The 25,249-nt window shown below is 33.1% G+C and overlaps 1 protein-coding gene across 6 annotated transcripts in view; it reads right to left on the bottom strand.

The window, feature by feature from the left end:
- The window catches only part of LOC129795343 (POU domain, class 6, transcription factor 1), a 174,011-nt gene extending 149,755 nt beyond the window's left edge, over positions 1-24,256 (bottom strand). For 5 of the 6 annotated variants that reach the window (XM_055836558.1, XM_055836559.1, XM_055836560.1 and 2 more), the window contains exons 1-2: positions 23,077-24,247; positions 8,057-8,246 (exon numbers count right to left, since the gene is read on the bottom strand). The gene's annotated coding sequence lies outside the window, so the exon portion shown is untranslated. Of the gene's footprint in view, positions 1-8,056; positions 8,247-23,076 lie in introns of all 6 variants that reach the window. The other variant, XM_055836561.1, reaches the window with a different exon arrangement.
- Positions 24,257-25,249: the final 993 nt, after the last annotated feature.

The raw sequence follows: 25,249 nt of genomic DNA, 5'->3' as shown, positions 1-25,249 counted from the left end.
AAACTCTTGTGCTTTGGGAAGAAAAAGAGGGTCTTGTGGTGTTTTGTGATTGATATCTCTGTGAGACAAAATGACACAAATCACATGAATTCTGGATTAATCCAATGAGAAATGGAGAGCCTTCTCATTTCCTTCGCCTTATTTTCTTTATATTTATTTGCGGTCTGGGTGGGGGTGGTGGGAGGTCAATGGATTTCATCCAAAGATAGATCTGTATTGGGGATGATTTTATTCATGAGATTATGCTGTACCCACCACCCCCCTAAGAAAATGAGAAGGATATATAGCTAGAAACTTGAGCTTTAATTATTGAAATGTTTATTGATTTTATTCGTGGAAAATTCATGCCATAGATGTCGTTGAATAAAGGAGTTTAGTCATTTTTGTATAGAAAAATTCCTAAATTAAAGAAACATTTGGAAAACACACGTAATTTTGTAGAGAATCAAAGAAAAAAAGTAAGGAATCCCAAAAAAACCTCCCCTTTCTGCACTGGGATCATCTGAGAAAAAAGGCTGAATAGATTCACCTGAAAATGCATACAATGACGTCACAATTGTGCTTTTTATTCCTTTTCAATGCATGAAATATTACAAATATAATAAAAACAGTTTTTTTTAAGTTATCGATTATGTATCAAAAAATGTTTAAAAAACAGCAGTGCGTTATTCTTTGCATTTTTAAGGGAATTTTTGTTGGCTTTAATAAATGACTAAATTCTTTTAATATTTCGTAATTAACCCCTGGAGGATTTTGCTGACCAAAGTGGCCAGTTCGACTTTTTGTAGATCAAAGAAATCTTTTTTTTTTTCTAAAAGATTTTTTAGAGATTTATTTTTTATACTTTGCTGTAAACTAAGGAAAATTTGCAGAAAATTAACATCAATGTGTAAAAATGACAGCAAATGTCATAATTTTGACAGATAACGATAGTTGTCAAATATACTGTCAAATACATTTTTTTTTTAACTCTTGGAGGATTTTGCTGGCCAAAATGGCCAATTCGGCTTTTTTCAATCGCCACAGAATTAAAATTAATTTAACATTTTGTGATAAATTCTACATCTGTGTTTAGGGAAGTTTTATTACTTCAAGATCGTCGAAAGAAAACTTGGAAAAATATTTTCTTCTGAGAGAAAATGAAGATCAATCTTTTTAGGTTAGAAACCTCGATCATCCAAGTGTTAATCTTTATTAATTCTCTTTGCAGTTACAAAAGAAAAAAAAATAGTTTAAGTCTTAATTTTAGCTTAAAAATGCAATAAAATTAATAGGAGAAAGGCTCAATTTTTGGAAAATGATAACAGTTCAAGCAGGGCCAAAAGCTCCAGAAGAATTAAATTCTTCAGAGTGCAGACATAGAATTCCACTTAAAGAATTGCGGAAGAAGGAAAATTTTTTAAATTAATTTCGATTTATAAAATATTTTAAACAAGTTTAGTTTAAAAACATTTGCGGTTATTAGTTTTATTTCTTGCAAATTTTTGCCCCTTTTAACGGGGGATAAATTACTCAAAGAAATTCACAATTCCTTCAAAGCCTTCAATGGGACTTTCTTCTACCCATTGAGTGCTAAATTTCTGTAAAGTTTTTGGAGTATAACTTTCATTCCCCTTTCACTTAATCGAACAACCAAATAATTAATACCTACAAATGCTGCTCTGAAGAAATTATGTTTTAGTTGACCTTTTTTCTACCTTTTTGCATTCACAACGCATTCACACAGACACACACACAACACCAACAACATATTTTTGGCTTTGGAGGTTTTAATTTCATCGTGAACATGCAAGAGTGGTTCCTTCGCTGTACCCCCGCAGAAGAATTCCGCGAGATTCGCATTTTGTATGTTAAAATGGCGAATGAGGGGCCATTGAGGAGGTTTGAAATGAAAGAAGAAAAAAAAACGTCATGAGGGGGAGATGCGGCGGATCCAACTCGCGCGAATGTTTACCACAGAAATCGTGAAAAAGCAATTAATTTTCAATTACGGAGCGATCGCCGTAAATCTGTGGGCAGCCGTCGGCGATATTTTTCAAATGAGCGTCCCTCATTCGCGGCATTCGCTCAACTCTTTGCCCCGGTGTGTGTCTCCATTTGACCATTTCATTGACCCACCACCATAGCACTTACTGCTGAATTGCTCCGTCTATAAGTACCCACTTAAGTGGAGAAGGTAGAACCTCTTTGGTCTCTTTGAGACATTATCCGTGTAATAGAAGAGCGTGTGCCATTCAAAAATCCCGCCAAATGCCGCGAAGAGACTAAAGAAAAAATCCCTTTAATATCTTTTTTATGCTTTAGTTTAAAACACATAGAATAAGAATTTCTTGTGGCATCACTGGAATGCAGAAAAGGAGAAAGATAAATATTGTTGAAGGACAAGAAAAGGAAAAGAAAAGCTAATAAGAACATACATATTTCTTTGCAACTGATAACTGATTTTTATTATTAGGAAAATTAAAGCTTCTCTACAAATCACATGCCCAAAAATGACTAAACTTCTTTCTAAAGCACATTTTCGCGTTATTTTTCAACTGTTTTGTAAATTATTTGTGTACCAAACTCCTCTTTCTCTCCAAGGGGTGTTTATCTGGTGAATATTTTGGTATTTTAAGCGAATCATATAAATATTTCTGAAGATTTACATAAATATCTTTTGCTCAAAACCAAACGTAATATCCAAAAACTTATTTAGGACTTTTTAGTTTGAATTTGGTCCTTTTTTTTGGGTTCATTTTACTACTTTTTAACAATAATTTACTACTTTTTCGTTTAAATTTAGTCCTCTTTTAGACTTTAGTGATTTTTTTTATAAAGTTTTGTTCCTCAATCTGTGCTGTTTTGGGGGACTTAAAACCAAATATTTATCAGCTTAAATTTATTCTCTTTTTTCCGTTGAATTTATTACTTTTTAGCTTGAATTTATTACTATTCGGGTTAATTTAAGTATTTTTATGCTTAAATCTAGCATTTTTAGACTTAGATTTATATTTGAATTTACTTGGCAAATCATCCGAATATTAGCGAGCGAATAATCCAAATAATTTCATCCAGATAAACCCCCCTTGTCTCTCCCTCTTTCTAAATCTTTCCATTAAAATTCTAATTTTGTGTAATAAATTTCCACAAATTTGGGTGTTTACATTTCCACGCTGTGAGTTCTTTGGACACTTTATTATAGAATTTTCTATGCGTCAAAAGAGAAGCTCTATCGATGCGATTTGGGTGGGAAAGTCAGTGCAGATGTATAATAAATTCTAAAGATTCCTCATCTCTGCACAAGAGTATTAAAAGAGAGTCCCCCGATAAGCATCTCAATGATGTTTCTCGTGCTATAAATTGTGTTTATTCGTGTTGGTAAAAGTTTTTTTTTTTTGAGTGCCGACAAAGTGCCAAAAAGATGCGTGCGAGACATCCAAATATTAGCATAAAATTTTCTTAGCGACGTTTCCTTCTGTTCTTGTCATTCTTCATGGACGGGGGCGCTTACTGCCCAAGAAATGGGTAAGAAAAAAAAACACAAAATGAGCAATTCTGGACACACAAGAAAGGCACCAAGATGAGCTCATTCTCCGTGTACAATTAGATGACAAACTGAGTGACAACAAGAAATTTTATCGCACTTAATTATGCCACTTCTTCGTTCGTTGTTGGTGTGATAAAGTCGCGTCGCACTGGAGGAAAAGACATCTCTTTTGCGCGCTCATTCAGAGAAATTATATACATTTCGGGTATAATTTTGATTGAAGCTCATTATGACGCACTTTGAGTGCCCCGCTGATTTCCCCTCATGATTGGCAGGGGTGTAGTCAGAAATAAAAGCTAGAGGGTTAGTTTATTAATTAGAAAAATTTCTTTAAAAGTTGAGATTTTTAATGACTGAAATAGTCTGCTAAAACAGTGTATTAACGACTATTTCATTTGAATTAGCGGCTTTTTGTGCAATTCTAACGTTTGACAGTCTTCTTTTACTAATTGACATTTTTTGTTGTGATTGACATTTAATTTTCCTTTTAATCTTCTCATTTGAACGTTAAATGTACCTCTACTAAATCTTGACATTTATTTTATCGTTTGACGTTTGTTTTAACGTTCAACGATTTTTGCTCAAGGTTTTCTAATTGTTAAAAAAAAACTTTTCTGACTCTTGGCATTGTCTTTAGCGTTAAAAGTCTCAATTGACATTAATTTTTAATAATAATAATAATTCTTTATTCATTCCTACAATTTTACACATTACTACACTGTTCACAAATTCTATTTGATCCAAGTTGCACTAACTATGTAGAACTTTCGGAAGATTACTCCACACCTAGTCGCGGTAGACTGTTTTGGGTGGAGGGAAGATCCTGTCGGAGATGATGGTGCACGGGAAGTTCCACTATCACAGGCGCTGGCTGCTAGCATTGGCACTCTTTCGCCTTTATGAACCACAGTGCAGTTCCATGATCAGCGTCGTCCCTCCGCCCACAGATGGCACTGATGATATTGGCTCCGACCCATACAGGAAGTTCCGCAAACACAGGCACTGACTGCTAGCAGCTGCACATTTATCGCTGGTGGACCGGCATAGCTATGGACACTGGTGGCTACTGTTGTCCCTCCGCCCTACAGATGGCACTGATGCTGATGTTGGCTCCATCTCGTAGTTGCACAAATCGTCCGAGCAGGAAAGGAATAGCTGTGGAGTAGAAAGGAAAGAAAGGGAAGGAAGCACTAGGCCAGAAAAACGGCAAGCCGCTGTGGGAATCGAACCCACAACCCCAGCGATGAGTGGTATTGAGTGGTGCTTTAGCTCTCTTTACCACCAATTGGCGTTTATTTCAATGCTTGACGTTTCGTGTTGAACGGTTAACGTACTTTTTCAGATTTTTGCTATTTCTGACGTTGTTTGACGTTATTTTGTGTGTTTGACACCTTACCTTGAGCACCACTTTTAGAAGACTTGAAGTTCACTACACGTTTATTCTAACGTTTGAATTTATTCTAACTTTCGTTGACTCTATTGAACATTTGACGTTTCTTTTCGTTTGTCAGTCTTTTTTTTTAATTGACATTTACGTCACCGTTGACATTTATTGTGACATTTGATTTTTCTTTTAATGTTCTCATTTGAACGTTTAACGTTCCTTTTCTACTATTTGATGTTTGTTTTATCGCTTAACGTCTGTTTTAAAATTCGATAATTTTCTTTAGCGTTAGAAGTCTCTTTTCTATCAATTGACATTTTTTTAATTCTTGACATTTCGTGTTGAACGGTTTGACGTATTATTTCGTGTTTAGCGTTTATTTTAACCTTTAAACATTTCTTTTCGTTCAAAACATGTTAATTCTAACGTTTGAATTTATTTTAACATTCGTGGATTCTATTGAAGATTTGACGTATCTTTTCTAACGTTTAACGTTCTTTTTATAACACTTAAAAATCCTATTTTCTTGTTTTAATTTTTAGTCTAATAATAATTTATTTTAATCTTTAAAATGGAAAACCAAAATTGCCTGAATTTTGGGGTATTTAGACACTCAGACACCTTCCCTAGCTACACCCCTGTTGAGTGGGCTACACCGCGCGAACAGACAACAAAGTCACGAACTTTATTTTCACATTATATCTGAAATGAATCCACATAATTGTTGCTATATTTAAAAAATACATACTATGTGTATGCATAGATATATAGCAGCGCTATAATGACGATGATGATAATAATAACAGGCACACAAATAAATAAGGAGAAGAAGAAATGGTTCTGTGAAGAGAAGAGCATACAATTTATAACTTTTATTGCTTAATTGTGTGTGGCTAGGATGGCTGCAATTATAAGTAATTTCCAGCCTTTGTGGCCATTTTTTTTCCTTCATCCTCTCGAGTATTTTCTGTTCTTTTTTTGCCTCTCAATCTGTTCCTTCTTTGGTCTTCTTCCAACAAATCAAATGATCTATCATTGAATTTTCAATCTTATTGATTAATTTTCAAGCCCAAAATATTTTAATTTCTAGATCAATCTTTTCTTGTGCTTTTGTCAAGGGTTTTGTTGGTACTATAGGCGCGACAGAGGTAGTAAAATATTCTTAATTAATGTGATTAAAAATCCACAAAGTGATTAAAAAAAGAGAGAAGAAGAAAAAGAATTAAGATGCTTTTTGTGATAATTCCCGGGAGGCACGTGTCAATGTCGCAGTGTTTATTTCCATCGTTCTTCCATCGTAATGCCATAATTAGAATATATTAGCATCGTTGATGATCTCATTATTGCTATCTTTTGTACAACTTTTCTTGCACACCGAACAATATTCCACAACATGCCATTTTATTGCTCAATTTGTGAAACTCAGTTAATGCAGCAAAAAAAAAACCCCGCAAGTCTACGTCTTTTTGCTACTATTTATGTTGTTAATCAAGAATTTAATCACTAAAAAGACCTAAATATAAAGAGCTTTAAAAAGTTCAAATGAAAAAGCTGATTGCTTAATTAGTAAATCAAGGTGCGGGGACGAATTAATTGAGATTTTTAATTGAATAACATGATGAGAAAAATTATATAATAACGTTTGTTTTTCCAATATTTAAATAATTTTATGTGCTAAGAAAATGTTTAATGTTATGCTGATTTTCATGTGAATTTCTAGTTGAAGTTTTAAGAAGTTTTCAGTAAAATATTGTTAAAAGTATCCCTTTTTTGATAAAAGTAATTAAGAATTATCTTTAAAAATGAAATGGAGGCGCCAGGTAGTTATCTGGGAGTTCAATTTATGCTCCAAAATGAAAAAAATTAAATCAAAAAGACTTCTGATTCTTTTATTTGCAATTCAATAGTTTAATAATTAAAATATGGAGCCGCCAAATATTTTTTAACATCTCTTTTCTTATCTAAAACGAATTTAGAATCTCTATGTTGAAAACTACGAATTTAGCTTAATTTCTCAATAAAACTACGATGGAGACGCCTGGTGATTTCTATCTATCTTTGTTTTTAACAAAAAAAAAAGTTTTAAATAGATGAGGACGCCTGCTATTTATTATTTTTCTCTTTTTGACACAAAATTTGTTTAAGAATCATTTTTTTTTATGAATGGTCTATATTTTACCAGGCGCCTCCATCTGATCACAAAATTATTACTAAATTTGAATTATTATTCATTAAATTTTTCAATCAATTTATCAATAAAACTACGATGGAGGCGCCTGGTGATTGCTATCTATCATTCTTTTTAACTAAAAAATAGTTTTTAATTTAGATGGGGACGCCTGGTATTTATTATTTTTCTCTTTTTTGCCTAAAAATCGCTCTAAGAATTTTTATGAATGTTCTTTGTTTTACCAGGCGCCTCCACTTAATCACAAAATTATTAATTAATAAATTTTAATTATAATTCATTTAATTTTTCAATCCAATCAATTTTTTTCAGAGAATGTCTCAACATAATAAAAAAATAAATCAAATATTGCGAACAAATAAACGAAGCCATCATCTAATATAGAATTTGCATATTCTCAGTGAGAGATTCTCATTAAAAATAATTTATCATCCGCGCGAATCCCATTGAGATAAGTACTTGAATTTATCACCTTTGCTGTATAGTTCAGGCTCTGATTAAAATTGCAATGGCTCTTAAAATTTATTCAAACGTACACCGCGCGCGTAAATAAATTTTCTCGCACTTATCAATTTGTGTGTGTTGTGCGCGAAGTATGAAGGATAAAATGTGAAAAAAATCAACGTAAATTTATCGTATGATATTAAAATTATTTTATTACTTAAACCCAACTCATCCCAACACCATTTTTATGTCCGCTAAAACACGTGTCACAATGAATGCTCAATAAACTCACAGAGCTCCCCAAAAGCAAAAGGAGCGTGAGATGATGTTCTTGGGTTGTCTAAATGGGTTGACTTGTTGGTTGGGGGGAACATTGACCATTGAGTAAAGCACACAGCACAAAAAAACGAAGAAGCCCCTCATTGAGACTTCTTATTGTTGGACTTTTTGTCCTCTTTTTTGCGTGTGCGACAGACAAAATATGCGAAGAAAAATGTTGAGAAAAACTCACCGGAAGCGTTCAGAATTGGAACTCCTTGAGCTTTTTCCACTGTGTCGTTGTTTTGGCGGGAAGCAAGAGAAAAAAAATTACGAGTTTTTTGTCTTTGCTGCTGCTGCGCTAACTTTTGATGCTCTCTACGGACACTCTTTCACCTCAAAAGTTCAACCACGTGGTGACCAAATCAGCATGAAGTGTTTTACTGGAAAAGAAATTTAATTTTTTTTTCAAAGTTATTCTTTCTTAAATAAATTATTTATTTTAAGTGATTTTGTTTTTAAGTTAATTGAGATGATTTTGCTAATAATTTTATACAAAAAATGTTATTAATTGTTAATTTGTATTTGAATAGAAATTGTAATAAAAAATAATTCTTCTTGAGTATGAGAAGAAGTTTTTTTTGGACAGTTCTAGACAAGACACATATCTGCTATAAAGGAATAATTTTTAAAAGATTTTTATTAAATTTCCCATTATTATTTAATTTAAAATATTTTTTTAAAGAAAGTTAAAGATGAAATAATAGGAAAAGATACTGTAAAAGGAAAATTATTTAAAAAATAATATTTTTTTTATTTAAGACACTTTATGAACTGTTAAATAATCTGTTCGGCTATCTCCAAAGTTTATTATTTTAATAGAACAATTTTCATGGTTTTGGGTTTGATTTTTTATAAATAATTTCTAATTTTTTTCGTTATGATGAAAAACGAATTTATAGCACTCTAGACACACACCAACAATTATGATATTAGTTGGTGTTCCACTTCGTGGCCAACACCAAGTATTGTAATCGTCGGAAAAACCGACCACCTCAGATCGGGCTTAAACTTGGTATGAGCACGTTTTAGACATCCCACATTACGAAAATGGTGGTGGAAAATTTTTGATCCGGCCGGCCTGCCGTCCTGCCGTCCTGCCGTCCTGCCGGTGCGCCAAACTTTGCCTTATAGCTCAAGAACGGTAATAGATAGAGACTTCGGGTTTGAAGTTTTCTATAGAAATGTGGGTGTAAAATTTCATTTTTTCGCATTTTCAAAATCCAAGATGGCTGCCGTCCGCCATTTTGAAATACCGTCAACCACTTCCCTTACCGCTAGAGATCTGAAATTTTAGTATGTTGTAGAGCTCAGTGAGATGTTTTCATAAACAAATCATACTTGAAAGTCGGTCAAGCGGTTTAGCAAATATGGCGGCCTAAAGCAAAAAGTGTTTTTTCGATATAACTCGAGAACGGCTTGACCGATTTTGATCATCTTGGTATCAAATGAAAGGTATTGAGAAGCCCTACAACTGTCTAGAACATTTCAAGTTTTAAAAACATCCGCAAGAGGCGCTAAAAACAAAAACAAAAATTGCCTAACTTTAAAGGGCAATATCTCCGAACATCTGTTATAGATTTCCTTTAAATTTTGATATGTTGTAGCCTGACTCAATATCTATCACCAGTCCGAAAATGAAGAAATTCTATGTCGCCGTTTAGAAGATATCGCAGTTTGAAAAATTCTTGAATTTGAAAAGTTCTAAGAGCCATATCTCCTGAACTACTTGTCTGATTTTGCTCAATTTGGTATCAAATTAAAGGTTTTGCAATTATCTACAACTTTCTAGAACATCAGAAACCTCTAGAACCATTCCTTCAAGACGAAAAATGCGAAAAACTCTTTTTGTGAAACAAAAATCCGCCACTTTGTGTTCTAGAGGTGACCTTGAAAATCATTGAGATATATGTCAAATTATAGCTTATTTCAAGACCTTTCTAGAACTAATCATGAAATTTCTGTAGGTGTTATAGAACTAGAGATATGAACATTTTTATGCATCAAATTGCTGAATTTCACAAAAAAAATAAACTTTGCCTACTAATACTCCTCACAAATAGTATTACAACGCATAAACAAACTTCTACACGTTGTGGGACACCAACTCTTATAACTGGACGCGTTATGATTGACTTTCCTTAGTAATCACATAAAATCCTAAACATCAAAGAGATTCAGATGTTTCAATAATTCTGAATATTTTTCTCTGATTTTTACTATAAAAATGTAACAATAATTTTGTGCTATAAAATTTCCGTATTTGAATGATTTTCAACTTGATTTTTTTATTCTTTTAATTCATTAGAAATTTTAAAATAAATCGTAAATAGCTTAAAACATTTTTAAAAAATAAAGAAAATAACATAAAATTTTCAAAATGTTTTTTTTTATAGCATGAAAAGTGTCTCAGCTAGATTTAGAATTTTTTATGCAAGTGAAATTAATTTTGAAAGAATTTAATGATCAAGTAGAGGCCTTATACGAAAGATTAAATGAAGGTTAAGTGTTCTGGGCTATTTTAGAGCATATTGAAGTTCCTATCAAGATTTAGCCGAGACACATTTTGTGCTATAATGAAAAAGTTTTTAGATTTAGTTTTTATGAGACAGAAAATAATGTATTTTTGCATGAAATTATTAAACTTTTAACTGTTTTGAGCAACATTTTTATTCAAATAAATCTGCATTGCTATTTGTAAAAATTCTAAACATCTTCACAGCGAACTTTTACCCTCTCTTGACAATTAAAATGATTTTTTTCTTCACTTCAAAGTATTCCTTGTACAGAGAGATAATTTCGCTTTGCATGGCAATGCTTCTAAATAGCCCTTTTGGAGTGCTTAAATCTTTATTAATAAGCGGAGGAAGTGTCTGTGTCGCCCATTGCCAGGGTCGGAGTTATTCTGCGTAGGGGGGCACCGTCGCACATATCTCCATAGCACCACCATTGCCCCCCGTGGGTGCTAAAGACCCTGCTTAATGGTATAACTGATGGCGAGCTCATATGCGGAGTTTATGTGTATGTAAATGATGTACTTTGCCGTTCAATTTTCCATAAGATATGCTTTCTGTGGAGACGTGCGCGGTGCTGTGAGGGACAAGGGGAACAGGGTGTGGCACATTAAATGAGATTGAATGGGGCAAATGAGAAACAAATTCGTGGAGACGTGGAATGAATCAGAAGAAGAAGTTAAGAGAAAAAAAAAGAAGTTTGAGATCAAATTGAATAATGCAGATGAAGGGAAAAAAATAGAAGAAGAAAAATCGCTCAGCAAAGACCATCTATTTTTTTTTCTTTCTCAAAAAAACATTCTTACAATAATGCTCCCTACCTCAACATACTTTCCGTCGCCATTCAATTGCTGCGTGTAGAGCATGGAGTGTGTTGTCTGGAGGAGAAATCATTTAATTTCTTTCGGATCGTTTTTTATTCTTTTTTTTTAGAAAAAAGAAGAAGTTTAAAAAAAAAAAGTCTTCCTCAACTTTGCCTCAAACCATCAGCGATACAGACACACACAAACATTTTCTTTAATTTTTCGAACTAATTGAATTAGGAAGAGGTGAAAGAATTGGACATGGCGTGTGGTTCACCCTGTTTTTTTGAGAGTTAATATTAATTTGGAATTATTTTGCTTGGCCTCGTCTTTCGTGTCTTCTTGGCTCGTTGTTTGGTGCTTCAAGTCATTCCAACAAATCATCCAATAAAATCAGAAAACAATTAATGCTGACTCACTATCCTCGCACCAATCCTGCGGTCCCCCCGCCTGAAGCCCCGATGCGTCCTCCACGAGCCCAAGACAAATCATTAATTTCTCCATCTGTCGAATTCTCTCCTCCACCCAGAAGAAAAACCCGATTTATATACCCAAAGACACACCAAAGGAATTCCATAGAGTTTAATGGTAACAATTTCTCAATTTTAATGTGACTCCGTCGTCTCTTTGCTTGCTATATATGTTCAGCTCTCTTTGCATTATGCTCGCACCTTCCTCTCCTCCACATTGGAATTGATGCTCTGGCATTTGCATGTATCAAGTATATTGTAATTAAATCACGATTTTTTAATTCATTGAAAACATTTTTCGTATTTAAGCAGGACATTCCCATTCTTGGTGTGTTGAAATAATAATACTTCTTCAAGTGAGCTAAAAATTGGCATAGAAAACACTACAGTAAGATCCCGCTGTAGAGCTAATCACGGAAAGGTAATTATAAGGAATTACATCTTTTAAAGAATCAATTGAGATGCTTCATCTCGGGTAAATTCCTTTCGCATTTAATGAATTGAAGGTTAAGTACAAAGAAAATTATTAGAAATAAAAATTGAGCAAGAAAATTCTTGGACAAATGCTTGAAGAAGTCATCAATGAAGGAAGAAGAAAAAAAGAAGTAAAAAGGTGCGTAATGTCACGCGAAAAATGTTATAAATCGTCCAACTCTGTTGGCTTTCGCGCCTTCCCACGACATATTTGCTTAGGCAGGTAAAGGAGTGTATAGCTTTAAAGCCAGGGAGGTGTATATCAAAACCCCATTATTTGGTACATTTATCTGTGAGGTCCATAAAATTCACACACCATCCGCGGCTTTGGGAGAAAATGGGCATTGATGGGATGTCATGCGGCGCTTCTTCTTCTTCTCCCAAGAAGACCCCACAGCACCACCACTTCCCGCAACTTCTTAGCTTCCCAAACTGTCCAACGAAGAGTTTTTTCTTCATTCTTTTCTTTCTTCTTCTTCTTGAGACTTTTTCTCTCTCTCTCTTTGACTCGCAAAAGAGGAGACATTAAGTGGTGGGCAATAAAAGAAAGAAAAAAAGAAGAAAAAGTGTTGCTGAGTGAGGAAAAGAAGTGGATGGAAAAAGGTGTGTTTTGTATTGCGATTTAAATTAATTCTGATCGAATGCTCAACGGTAGATTAAATTCGTGACACTGATGACTCATTAATACAATGAAAATCACGAGAAGAGGATTTTTTTTCTCTCGAAACAAGGCGGATGCCTCTCTTTTCCCAACCTTTCCACATTATTAATTTATTAGGAATCTCTCCAAAATAAAATAAACAAATATATTAGTTCGTCTCAAGAAATGAGTGAAGCACGCACAGAGGAATTGTATTATTCTCTAATTTGAAGTCAAGGGGGAGTTTATCTGGCGAATATTCGGGAGAGGTTTGCAGAATAATTCGCATTGTCATTTTTTTTGGAAATTATCTAAATCTCACCTTAAATTTTTTTTTAAAGATTTTCTTTCTCATTAAGATAAAAAAATTTTTTTCTGCATTTCCCTGATTTTTCATGAATCCCCAATTTGAACAGAACATTTTATTTTACTCAAAAAGTAAAAAAAAAAGTTATTTGTTTATCAAAATCAACTTTTTTTATAATGTTTTCTTTATTCCTTTCTTAATATTCGAATTTTTCATTGATTTATAGAAATATTCCGAATATTCATAGCAGTTTTGCAGAATAATTCGCATTTATTGTCATTTTTTTGGAAATTCTTTAAATCTCTCCTTTAAAAATTTTAAGATTTAATTTTTCATTGTTATACAAAATATATCATTTTTTCTGCATTTCCCTAATTTTCCACGAATTTTCAGTTAGAGCTCAAATTCTATTTTATTTAAAAAGTAAAAAAAAAATATATTTATTTATCCTAATCAATTTTTTAATAATGAATGTTTAATATTTCTTTCCAAATATTCGAATTTTTCATTGATTTGCAGAAATATTCCGAATATTTGTATATTTTTTTACCCAGACAACTACCCTCTGTAGTTCAAAATTAATCATTCGAAGCATATTTCTTTCTTTTTACATTTTCTTTTTAAGGTTCCATTAGTGGAAGAAAAGCTCCCTCAAGAAAAAAAAGCGAATTGATACTTTTGGCGGGAAATAAAAACCGCATTTGGGATGTGAAAGATTAAATTATAAAATCCAATAAAAGGAAAGTGCCACGAAGTTCTTTTTTTTTCTTCTTCCATCCTCTTAACCCATTCACATCTCACTCCTCCTCTCTCTCTCTCTCTCTTGAGATTTCTGCAAGAAAATGAATTATTGTGTTTGACTATAAAGTAGCTTTCGAACCACCCGAAAGGAGGGAGAAAATTTCATTAACACTCGGAGGACTTTACTGGTAATTGGTACCAATTGAAACCTTAATATCGTCACAGAATAAAATCTATTGGACTTATCTAGATGAATTTAGCATCTATGTGTAGGAAATTTTAATTACTTTAAGATAGCAGAAAGAAAATCTCGAGAAAAGTCTTTTCTTTGGAAGATAATTGAGGTCAAAGTCAGAATCCAACGCGGAGGATCAAATTGGTAATAACTACCAGTCAAAATCCCATACATTTTTGCCGTGGTTTTGAGGTTATGTTTCCCCATATTTCCCAAATAAAGTACTCTTGTTCACTTTTCCTCGGTAAAAATCATTAATGTGAACTAATTTTATTGCCGGAAGTGATTAAAAAGTTACTTAAAGAATCAAAGTTTGTGATTATTTAGGCGCAATAATAAATTATGTAAAATTGTAGCTAAAAAAGTCGTTTGAATTGGCAATTTTGCATCGATTCTACGCAATTTTTTTCCAATGACGATTTTCTAAATTAAATATTTAGTAATTCGGTGTAGGAATGCTTGAAGGAGATTGAGAATTAGTGAAACTTTCGATCCTTGTTCAATAAACTGATTAATAATTAATTATTGAGCATATTTTATCAACTGGTACTTATTACCAATTTGATCCTCCGCGTTGTGCCAAATGTTGGGTCCTCCAAGTGTTAATAGTGCAATTATGTAAAAGATTTCAATTCCAAACACTCCATGCCATGAAGATAGAAACCATAATTAAATTTCAGAGCCCATAAATTTGCTTCCGATCGTGAATTGCTCCTCCGTATAACTTGCTAACCATGTAAGTACAATGCAAAATCCATCCTTGATAAATATAAAGGCAAAATTCACTTCTCATTTTATACTACAACCAAATTTTGTACATATACTTGTTTGGCAGATAAGTCGGCAGAATTTCACCCTCATGGGACAACCCCCTGAAATTCACAATAACTTGCTACTTCTTCGCTCTTTCCATTTGAGGAGAGAATAATCCACCCACTACTTCCCCCTTTCGTGGTACATTGATTGGGAATTTCTCTGCAATAATTGTGTTTTGAGATTGAAATTACATTAAAGGAAAATAGCCAGGGGGCATTTATCTCTATCTCTCTCTGTGCTCAGACAAATATATATATAGTTTGTAGATTTGATCTAAATTTGACAGCAGTGACTTTGACATTTACTTGAAATAACAATTGACTTTGACATTTGTGCCCATTTGGATGTTTTATTCGTAAGGAAAATTATTACAAAAAAAAACGATAGTCTCTCAAAAAAGAAAAACAAATCTTTATTTGCTAAAAGTTTATTTAAAAATATTTATTTCATACAAATTACATTTTTTATAATGAAAAATATTGACATATTTAAATTGACAGTTGAAATGGACAAATGAAATTGAAAGGTTCAACTGTCAAAATTGTAATAGAAAAACGTTAAATTGAAATGAAAAAAATTAAATGAAAATAAAATTAATTTTAAGACATAATTGAAAAAGAAACATAAAATAACGAAAAACATCTTTTGACATTAATTTCAAAATGTCAAATGTCAGATAAATAATGTCAAACTATCTTTCAAACCATTTTAATTGATTTCTTCTGTAAATATTCAAATTAACGGAAAATGATCAATGAAGTATCTTATTCTAATAACAGTTCAAATAAAATAAAAATTTTATGAACCCCAATCAGTCATGAAAAGGTTAAAAAAAAAGTACTGAAATATATTTTAAACGTATATAGAGCGTTTGAAATTAAAATAAGCACCCAAAGATGTAAAATTTGATTTGTAAGACATGAAATGTTTCCACAAGATTCTCAATATAATGAATATCTCTAAAAATCATAAAGATCAATATTAATATAAATTTTGCTCTTCTCTATCAAATGATTTGAGGGTCCCCTTGAGTATTTTGAGCATCTCGGAGGGAGAGAGAAATTTCTTCCGTCTGTCCTTTATTTGTTTACCCACCACAAAGTCTGGGGCGAGAGGTACATTCTTCCCTCTCTTCAAGCATCAGGTAAATTTTGAGTATTTTGTCGCCGGTGTTGGCTTCCTGCAAGAAATCTGGCCCAATTCGGTCGTATTGTGCGACATCACACAGCTCCGGGTGAGGGCCCTCTTCTCGGTGGAAGTTTAATTATCTCAACCACCGGAATGGCGGTGTCTGATGTTGAGTGATTGTCTACCGGGGCGCTGAAGAGATGCAGAGACGGAATCCGTGGCCGAGGAGTTGCTGTGCTTCCATGGCTACGCATTAGATGAGCATTAGATGCGAATGATGCTGTGAGATGAATCTTTCGGGTGGAGGTTGCATTTGACATCAGAGGCGACACAAGAGGGGCCCCCCTCCGCATGTTGGCCAAGAGAGACCACATACCAGAGCTTCAGAGCTAAATCATAATTAATTATCTTGTCTCTTCAATTCAGAAAACGCTGTGTGGAACGCACCAACCACTCCCTGCGTTGTCGCGCGCGCGTTCTTCTCAATGTCCGCATATTTATCGTGCCATCATCAACCCTCCGCAGACACTTTTAAGAATCTTCCAACTTATTTTTATTGCTCCAACTTCTTCTTAAACATCCACTTCACACGTAATTTTTACACCAAAGGGGGACACACACCGAATGTGCGATCGAGAAATGATTATGTTCAAACACCTTTGTAGCCATTTTGCAAATGTGAGCGCACCTTTAGAGCCAAAAAAAACTATTTCAACTTCACGGGTTTTACCGGTTTTCCTGCCATCATCGTAAAGAATTTTTATTGTGGAATTTTATGCATAAAACCAGAAATAATTATTATGTTTTTACACTTTTCATCTTTTTTTTTTATTTCAACTATTTGCAACATTCGTTTTTTTTTGCTCTTCTTTTGCTCTCAGGAAAGATCGCGCATAAAATTGACATTTGAAGGGTATGAAATTTCTAAATTTTGTATTGCTTAAAATGGAGGGGAAAAAAGATCAATAAATGTGAATCGAATTGACATAAAAGAGGCACATTAATGACAAATGGGGGTCATTAATGTGATCTTACGTTGATAAATTTAATGGAAAATTAGGAGATTGTTGAAGAAATTGGCGAATTTTTGTTGAATTCAAATTTAAATGGGAACTAAACCTCAATTTTTTTTTGACAATTTACTACATCTGTCAATATCAGTACTGTCACTGTAACATTTAATTACTGTCAAAAGAAGATCTATCAAATTTTCATTAATTTATTAAACTTTTACATGAGAATTACTTTTTATTACATTACTTATTAAAAAAATATTAGTAGCAAAATAAAACAATTTTTAACAATTGGGAATTTATTTTTTATTTTTCTGTCACATTTCTGTCAATGCTGTCAAACTGACAAAAAAGTTTCTTTTTATACATAAATATTTTTTTATTTTACTTTAGAAGATTTAATTGAAAATATTGAGTTGAGACTTGTTTAGTATAAAACACCCTTTCAAAATTTTTAACACTTAACCTCAATTTTTGACAACTAATAAACATTGTCATGTTTACAGCTGTCAGTGTAATGTACAATAATGTCAAAATCATTCATTTAAATTAGACCTTTAGCTTTAACCATCCCTGAATTTAAAAAAAATCAGAACTAAAAAAAATATAGAAAGTTTTTTTGCCAGAAATATAACCTCAATTTTTTGACAACTAATAAACAAATGTTATGTTTACAGCTGTCAGTGTCATGCACAATAATGTCAATATCATGAATTTAAGTTAGATCTTTAGCTTTAACCATCCTTGAATTAAAAAATTTAACAAAATTTAAAAATTAGGAAAGTTTTCTTTTCTGCTAGAAATAACCTCACTTTTTTTGACAAATAATAAAAATTGTCAAAATAACTTCTGTCATCACTGTCTTCGTTACGTTTCTGTTAAAAGAATAACCCTTTTCCCCGAGAGAAAGAACAAACCACAATTCAACTGCTGACCCAAATTCGAACCAAAAAATCACATTAAGAGAGGGGTTGACTCTATCTCTCTCCCCGCACCCTTAACCACACAATCCTCAACCTATATTAAAGTCAAGCTGATTGCAGGAAGGATTTGAAAATAAATCGAAACATTTTGTACAAATTCCATTAGCGAAATAAATCAATTTTCAATCCCTCGCATTTACCAATCAAAATTAAATTTAACTCATTGATTAAAATACTGATCCCGCACATTGTACCACGCGCGATTGTATCTCATTGTAATTTTAATCTGTATTTGTGTATCACTCAATATTAATTTTCATAATATTCTCCTCTTGTCCCAGAAATCTTCACAAATGGATGGAAAAAATGCTGGCTGACTTGGGAAAATTTTATTGAAGTGATTTTTTTTAACCCTTCTTCTGTGGGGTTCTTGATTTATTTTTGGCTTTGTGACTTTGGAAAGTAAAGAATTTTTTTTCATGAAAAATTAGAATACAAAATATTCTAAAGAAAAATTCTTTATAATAATATGTAAGTTTTCCTTTAATCGAATCATCCTGAGGAAGATCCTCCGCCTCAATGTCAAAATGTCAGAACATTAATTAAAAAAATAATTTTTTGACAGAATGACGTCATTTTCTCCTCCATCCTGTCAATGCCTTCTTTAAAAAATCTTTTCTTTCAAACAATCTAAGATTTTTTCAGCGCTAATTTAAAATACTTGATGAGACATATTCTATTATATTTCATTATTTTCTCTTCGTCATTTTGAATTTCTCTCACATTGCACGAGAACATTTTCTAGTTTTTGCCTCCTCCATCCTCATAATGATGTGTTGCGATGAAATGTGAAATGCTTCTTTTGAAACCTCATTAGAGAGTTAATTCAATAAAAGGCATCAATGGGACGGGCTTATATACAAATTTATATATAGCTACATACCTACATATGTATTTTCTCTCTTACCATCGTTCAGAAGAAAATAATAAAAAAAAACTAAGGCTTCAGTGCAATGAGTTTTTTTTTCATGGGTGTGGAAGAAAATGTCAAAATTTTGCCACAATAATTGACTAAATTATGCATTAAAAATTCAAAGAGAAATTTTCCACTGTCCACGCAGTGAAAATAATTATGAAAATTAGCATTGGGTGAGGGTGCCAAAGAGCGCTAAAGGTGGGGGGGGGGAGAGAAGGGGGCAAAACTCAGTCTATTTGTGATGTTTTTGTATCTATGTCACTTCGTTGTAAACTCTTCGACTCTGCCACAATTTCATTAATATCAATTTAGATTCATCGCCTTCAGCATGATTTTATTGTTACGCACACCATTCCATTTTAAATGTGAACCTCCTCATTCCCCCCGCGCATGTTAAAAAGCCCGCGGAGAAATTTTTATTCGGTGGACCTCCACAGTAGATAGGGGTCAGAGCCTCAAAAATGAGCTCTAAATGGATGAATTTGATTTTTTTATTGATCGGAAAATTATTTTTTTTGTCGGAAAATGTTTTATTTTGGTCAGGAGAACATTTTGATGAATATTTTCCATTTTATTGCTACTAAATAAAACGCTTTTCTGATCAAATTAATTGTTTAACTGTCGAAGAAGTCAATTTTTGATTAAAAAATGTGAACTAGAAGAAATCTTTTAATCGAGAAATTCTTGAGGAAATTATTCCTTAGATCAAGAAATATTTTAATTGATAAAAGAAATACTTCTTTTGATCATAAAAATATTTTATTTTAATTAGAAAATATTCTTCTTGATCAGAAATATGTTAAATTTAATTAAAAATAATTCTTCTGATTCTCTAAGAACCTTTCTTTTGATTAACCCTTTCGCGTTTTTTGGGTCATACGCTGACCCAAACGTGAAACATTTTATTATTTCAATTACTTATGAATTTAATTGTTTTTTTTCAAGTTAGAAAAGCATCAAATTCACGCAAGAAGACGTTCTGACTGAGAAAAGTCTTCTGAGAGCATTCATAGAATTATTATGGTAATAATAGAGCGCATGTTTCAATGTTTTTATGTTTCACGTTAGACGCGAAAGGGTTAAGAGTACATAAAGATCATTTATACAGAAATGATTCTTTTTGATGAGAAAATAAATTTTTCCAATGGAATAATCTTGAAAATAATTGGAAAAAAAAAATTTCTTGTAATCAGCAAACATTCTTTCAATTCAGAATAGGTTCCTTTAGGTTAGAATTTTGATTTTTTAATGAAAATAGACATAAAAAAATGTTGCTTTTGTACAAATAAATTTTTGATTTAGTTTAGTAAAATATCTGTTATTATGTGACAATAAAACGTCCTTTTCAACGGAAAATACGTTTTATTTGTTCAGAAAGAGAAAAACGTTCTTTTTGATCATAATTTTTTTTTTAAAAAGTTGGAAAAGCATAAATAAATATTAAAAGAAAAACGTTTTTTTCTAATTCTGATATTAAATTTTCTTTAATCAGAAAAATAATTTCTTTGAGGTATAACAGAAAAAAAATCAAATTATTAAAAAAGGTTCCATTTAATTAAAATGAATTAAACATTAATTTTGAATAGATAAACAAGAATAGATCGCTATGAATTTATTCATTTCATTAAGAAAATATTCTTCTGATCAGACGGAACATTTTCCTGATTAAATTGTTACAATTTCCTGACTAAAAAAATAAAATTTCTGATTAAAAACATTCACAAAAGCAGTCAATTTTGGTAGGGAATTATTATTTTTTGATTCATCTCCCCAGCAAAGAAATTCTCTTTTATTCCTCATCATCAAATAGACCATCAGCAAAGGGGATGCCCCTTTATGGCAGCCATACAGCGGGAAGAGGGGGATGGGCATTGGGCAGAGGGTGCCTGAGGAAGGGGTACGATGGGGACATAATGCAAGCGAGAGAAGCCATATAATTATGGAAATTGAAATCACAAACTAATGGGTTAATTCAATTTGTAAACTCGCATTGCCGTCGCAGTGAAAGATTTTTGGTAGCAACAATGAGGCACAGCCAGCAAACTCTTACGCTCGAAATGCGGGTTCAAATCGCGCTGTGAATATTTAAGTAGGAAGAATTTGTGTATATTTATAACATATTTAACAATTGAAACTCGTCAACAAGAGCTCTTGGACACACCACGAGCGGGAGGAAAGAAAAAGAACCCAGCTGGCACACAAAGAGGTGCGAGACGCAAAAAGAGGGGGAGGAGGAACGTTTAAATTGAATTACAAAGTGAAACAATAATTTTTACCAAAGTATGTGTTGTGCAGAAAGTCCGGGAGGGGGAAAGGTGGTAGAAATTCCTCAAGAGGGTGTGCCCCCACACCAAGGAAAAGAATTTTATGTGAGAAAAAAAAGGTCAAAGAAATTTCCTGTATGCAAAAGACTTTGCAACTTGATCTGCATAAGGGGACCTTGCAGAATGTTTGAAATATTTTTGTAAGAAAAATTTATTATTTATTTGATAATGTTGCTTGAAAGAAGGTCTGGTTTGAATGACTTTAAAGTCAATTTTGATGTAAATTTCAATATTAGCAGCAAATACTGTAGAGAAAAGGCCAAACTGAACGAAAGAACGAAGAACGTAAGATCTCTTGATGTCTGTAATATTTTAGAAACTATAATTTAATAGATTTTGCATTCATTCACATTAAATCTATATTTATAAGGACTTAACGAAACATATTTTTCATGGTTTATTCATTATATTCAAAATGTTTAAACTGAACGAAAGAATTTTCACTCTATTTAGATTTTTTAAATCCATTCCGTTCATCTTGATATTGTTTAAATCCTTTGGTTCTGATACAAATAATGAGAATTTTAATAAAAATTTGATTACAAAACTTAACGAAAAAAATTCCCTCAAGTAATAAGATTTATCTATTAAAAATTCCCAAACAGACTATAAATTATAAAATTATCTTTAGATTTATGATTTTTATAACGAAATAATGAAATTTCAGAATATCAAAAAGAAATTATTGGACTATATTGAAAAACTCAACGAAATATAAATTTTAATGGATTATTCATAATTCTTTTCGAGTAGGTATTCTTTAAGAATAAAGAAAATTCAAAAAAGTCTTAGCTGTTTTAAAAGGTTGATAAATCTAGTTTTTTTTTGTATTTCAGGAATATTCTTCGTTCACTTTTTAAAATCTTAAATGCAAATAAAATCTTTTGTATAAGAGTGTCAAAGTATTCATCTTCAGTGGGCATAAACTGGACAAAGTGTACGAAGAACTATTGGAAATTAATTTAAAAAGTGTCAAGGGTGCTATAAAAAATTTTCCTTTGCCATAATTCAAAATTTTCCATGATTTTCCACAAAATCAACCGAAATAGAACCCAAAATGAGCTCTATTTTGTCTACAATTGAATCTCCCGAACATGTAAAAGTACAAAATGAATTTTATGGCAAAACCAAATACAAACGATTGCGAGAGAGGCTCCTCGCAATTGTTTGCGGGAACATTGCGCATTGAATTTAATTCTTTCCTCATTTCGTGGTGGTGAATGTGTTTTAAAAATAGTTAAATGTTTCCAACTCTTGCAGTTGTGAACCACTTTAATAAATTATTATTCATCTCAATTGATCAAATTACGAAGCAAATCGTCGTGGTTTTGTTGTTATAAAGAGCCCAGAACACACAACAATTGTGGTGCGATCTCAATGAGTACATAATGTGAGTGCCGCTATGAGTCTCCTCTCCCGGCTTGTGTTTTGCTATAAATATAAAATCACTGCTATTACACACGGAAATTGAATTCAATTTTCGGCGGGGGGAGCACATAGTGGGTTAACCCCTCATCCCCCTTTGGTGGGCCCTTTTGGAGGAATTTTCACTACCTCGCAAAATTCACAATTTTACATCCGAATTTTCCCGCAAAAAGCATTTTCTTCTGTGAGAGAGTGAAATTTTGTGCTTTGTACACACTTTTGGCAGCAAACCACGTGCCCATTCTGTGTGTATTTTCATTGAGAAAAGTTTGGCGCGCGCGAAAATTAGCGGGAAAATCACGTTGTATGCTCACGGGGAGATTTTCCGGTAAATACGAGAGTTTCGTTGAGTTTTTTCTTCATTTTTAGGGGTGTTGTAATAGAGATTATTCTAAAATTTTGCTAAGAACTTCTTGTAAACTCACCTTGATTATTAGAAAATTCGACGGGATTTGATGAAAATGTCGTTTAGCTGATTTTTATAAAAACTTTCGTTAAGTTTTTTATTTAAACGTTTCACTAAATTTATTTGGTTAAACGTTGTTTAATTGCACAGTCAATGCAAAGAAAAACCAACACAGCACAAAGTTTATAGTTTATTTTATTTTAATGTTTTAAACCGCACAGAATATTATTTGCAAAGAATAACTGAACGAAATATTGCCTTGAATAGTTTTGCAACACCGAAAAAAACACCAAAGAACTTAATCAAAATTTGACGGTTATACTCTATTAGTTCCAAATGAAATCCGGCTGATTTGTGTGTTCAGTGTTTCACTTCTAATTAATCACGATTAATTAAATTTAGTAATTAATTTGTTTCTTTTTCTCGTCTTTCGTTAAGTGTCCTTAGAGTTTTTCACGGTACCCGGCAAAAAGAAGAATTTATGAAAGAAATAAAAAAAAATCTTCCTCGCATGTGACGAAATCAAGCACACAATTGGTATCAATTCGACGCAGCTTCACAGCACAACACAAACCCAAACACCAAATGATGAAAATTAATTTTAATTAATCAATAAATAATCTTCAATAAAGATTCGTCTGTTGGTGCCACCATTTGGTCCGAATGTTCTTAATTTATGTCTGCAGAAAACACTGATGGAATTTTTTTCCTTCTAATTCTTATTCTTTCGTCTCTTAATTTACTTTTAATTGGATAATTAAAAGTGATTGTAATTTGTGAAAATTGTCAATTCGATTATGATCGAGAAAAAAAATCGTCGAGAATTATTGTCCATTCGATTAACGGAAAATTCAAACACTTAGAAAATGTTCTTAAATCACAAAATCGAAGAAATTCAGAGAAATTCAACGAAATTCTGTAAAATTCTCCACAAACAAATTTTTAAGGGGACATTCGATAAAATTTGCGTCCTAAAGAGACACTTGAAGTCACAAAAAAATTTCTTGGAGTCCTTTTTGAGTGCACTGACCGTTGGCAAAAAAAAACTTCACACAGATTTTCTTTTCTTTCACACAAAATTCCACCAAAAAGTAACGTTTCTCTCTAAACGAAATGCATTTTGGCGCGTGGAGTCAATGTGCAGTGTTTTAGCAAAAACATCCACTCCATAAGACAAGGCGTCGTTAACTGATTCACGCGAGACGTGCAATTGGTCTCTGAAGGGGGTTTTGTGATCGTCACATACAATCGCAAGGCGCCCTGCGCCTGTATGCGTGCTTGACAGTGAGAAACAGCACACGTCACATGCCAAAGAGCTCCCACAGACGGACGCTTCGTTCGTTATACAAATCAAACCCATAGGCACACAATACAGGCACAGCGCGACGCTCGAGTGAGACCATCCGATTGGTAGCACTGAATGCCCACTCGTATCTTCCGTCTCACTCTAAAACAAAAGACCGCGTGTAGTTGTAGAGCTATGCACACACACACACTCTTACCATGCATACAACTTCAGATTGCAATGAACTTAAGCTTATGAGTTAGTGAGTTAGGCTAGTGTGAGCGGGACAGACTATTTACACACTATAGAAGTCTGTGTGAAAGTGACAGCTACTTGTGTCACCTGCCTGTCACCTAGGCGAGTGCGAAGGAGACAGAAAAACCTTCCAAGTGTGGAAAAATTAAATTAAAACACACAGAGCATCTATCTCCCTTCCACTCGTGCGTCTCCACCTTTTCCAACCATCACCCATTGACTTTTCCTCCTCAGACACCTGTCTGAAAGCCTCCTGTCACTCTCACACATCCACTTATCATCCATCTCACTCACACACACCACATCCATCTCACATTGTGCACGTGCATCAAAAAGTGTCCCCCCACGTCCACGTTGTGTGTGCGGTTTAGCCCCCCAAAGCATGCCCTCTCACTCGCACACAATCTAAGGAATACAAATTAAGGGGGTAAGGCAAAAGATGCATACAGTGACATGGAGAAGGTCTCCCCCGAAAAGCATGTTTATTGCCGGCGCGCGGACTTGCGATTGGCGCGAGTTTGCGCGTTTCAATTGGCATTCTTCAGGCCCCCCCGTTCGCCTGGACTGAACCACACCGCAAGAGGCGCAAAAGAGGTTCACAAAACGATAAAAAGACAAGGTGCAAATTGACACACAGAAAAGCAGATCACTT

The sequence above is a fragment of the Lutzomyia longipalpis genome, chromosome 4 (assembly GCF_024334085.1).
Source record: "Lutzomyia longipalpis isolate SR_M1_2022 chromosome 4, ASM2433408v1".
In the NCBI taxonomy this organism is placed as follows: domain Eukaryota; kingdom Metazoa; phylum Arthropoda; class Insecta; order Diptera; family Psychodidae; genus Lutzomyia; species Lutzomyia longipalpis.
Note: the sequence above shows the minus strand (reverse complement) of the source record. Positions and strands in the feature narration are given on the sequence as shown.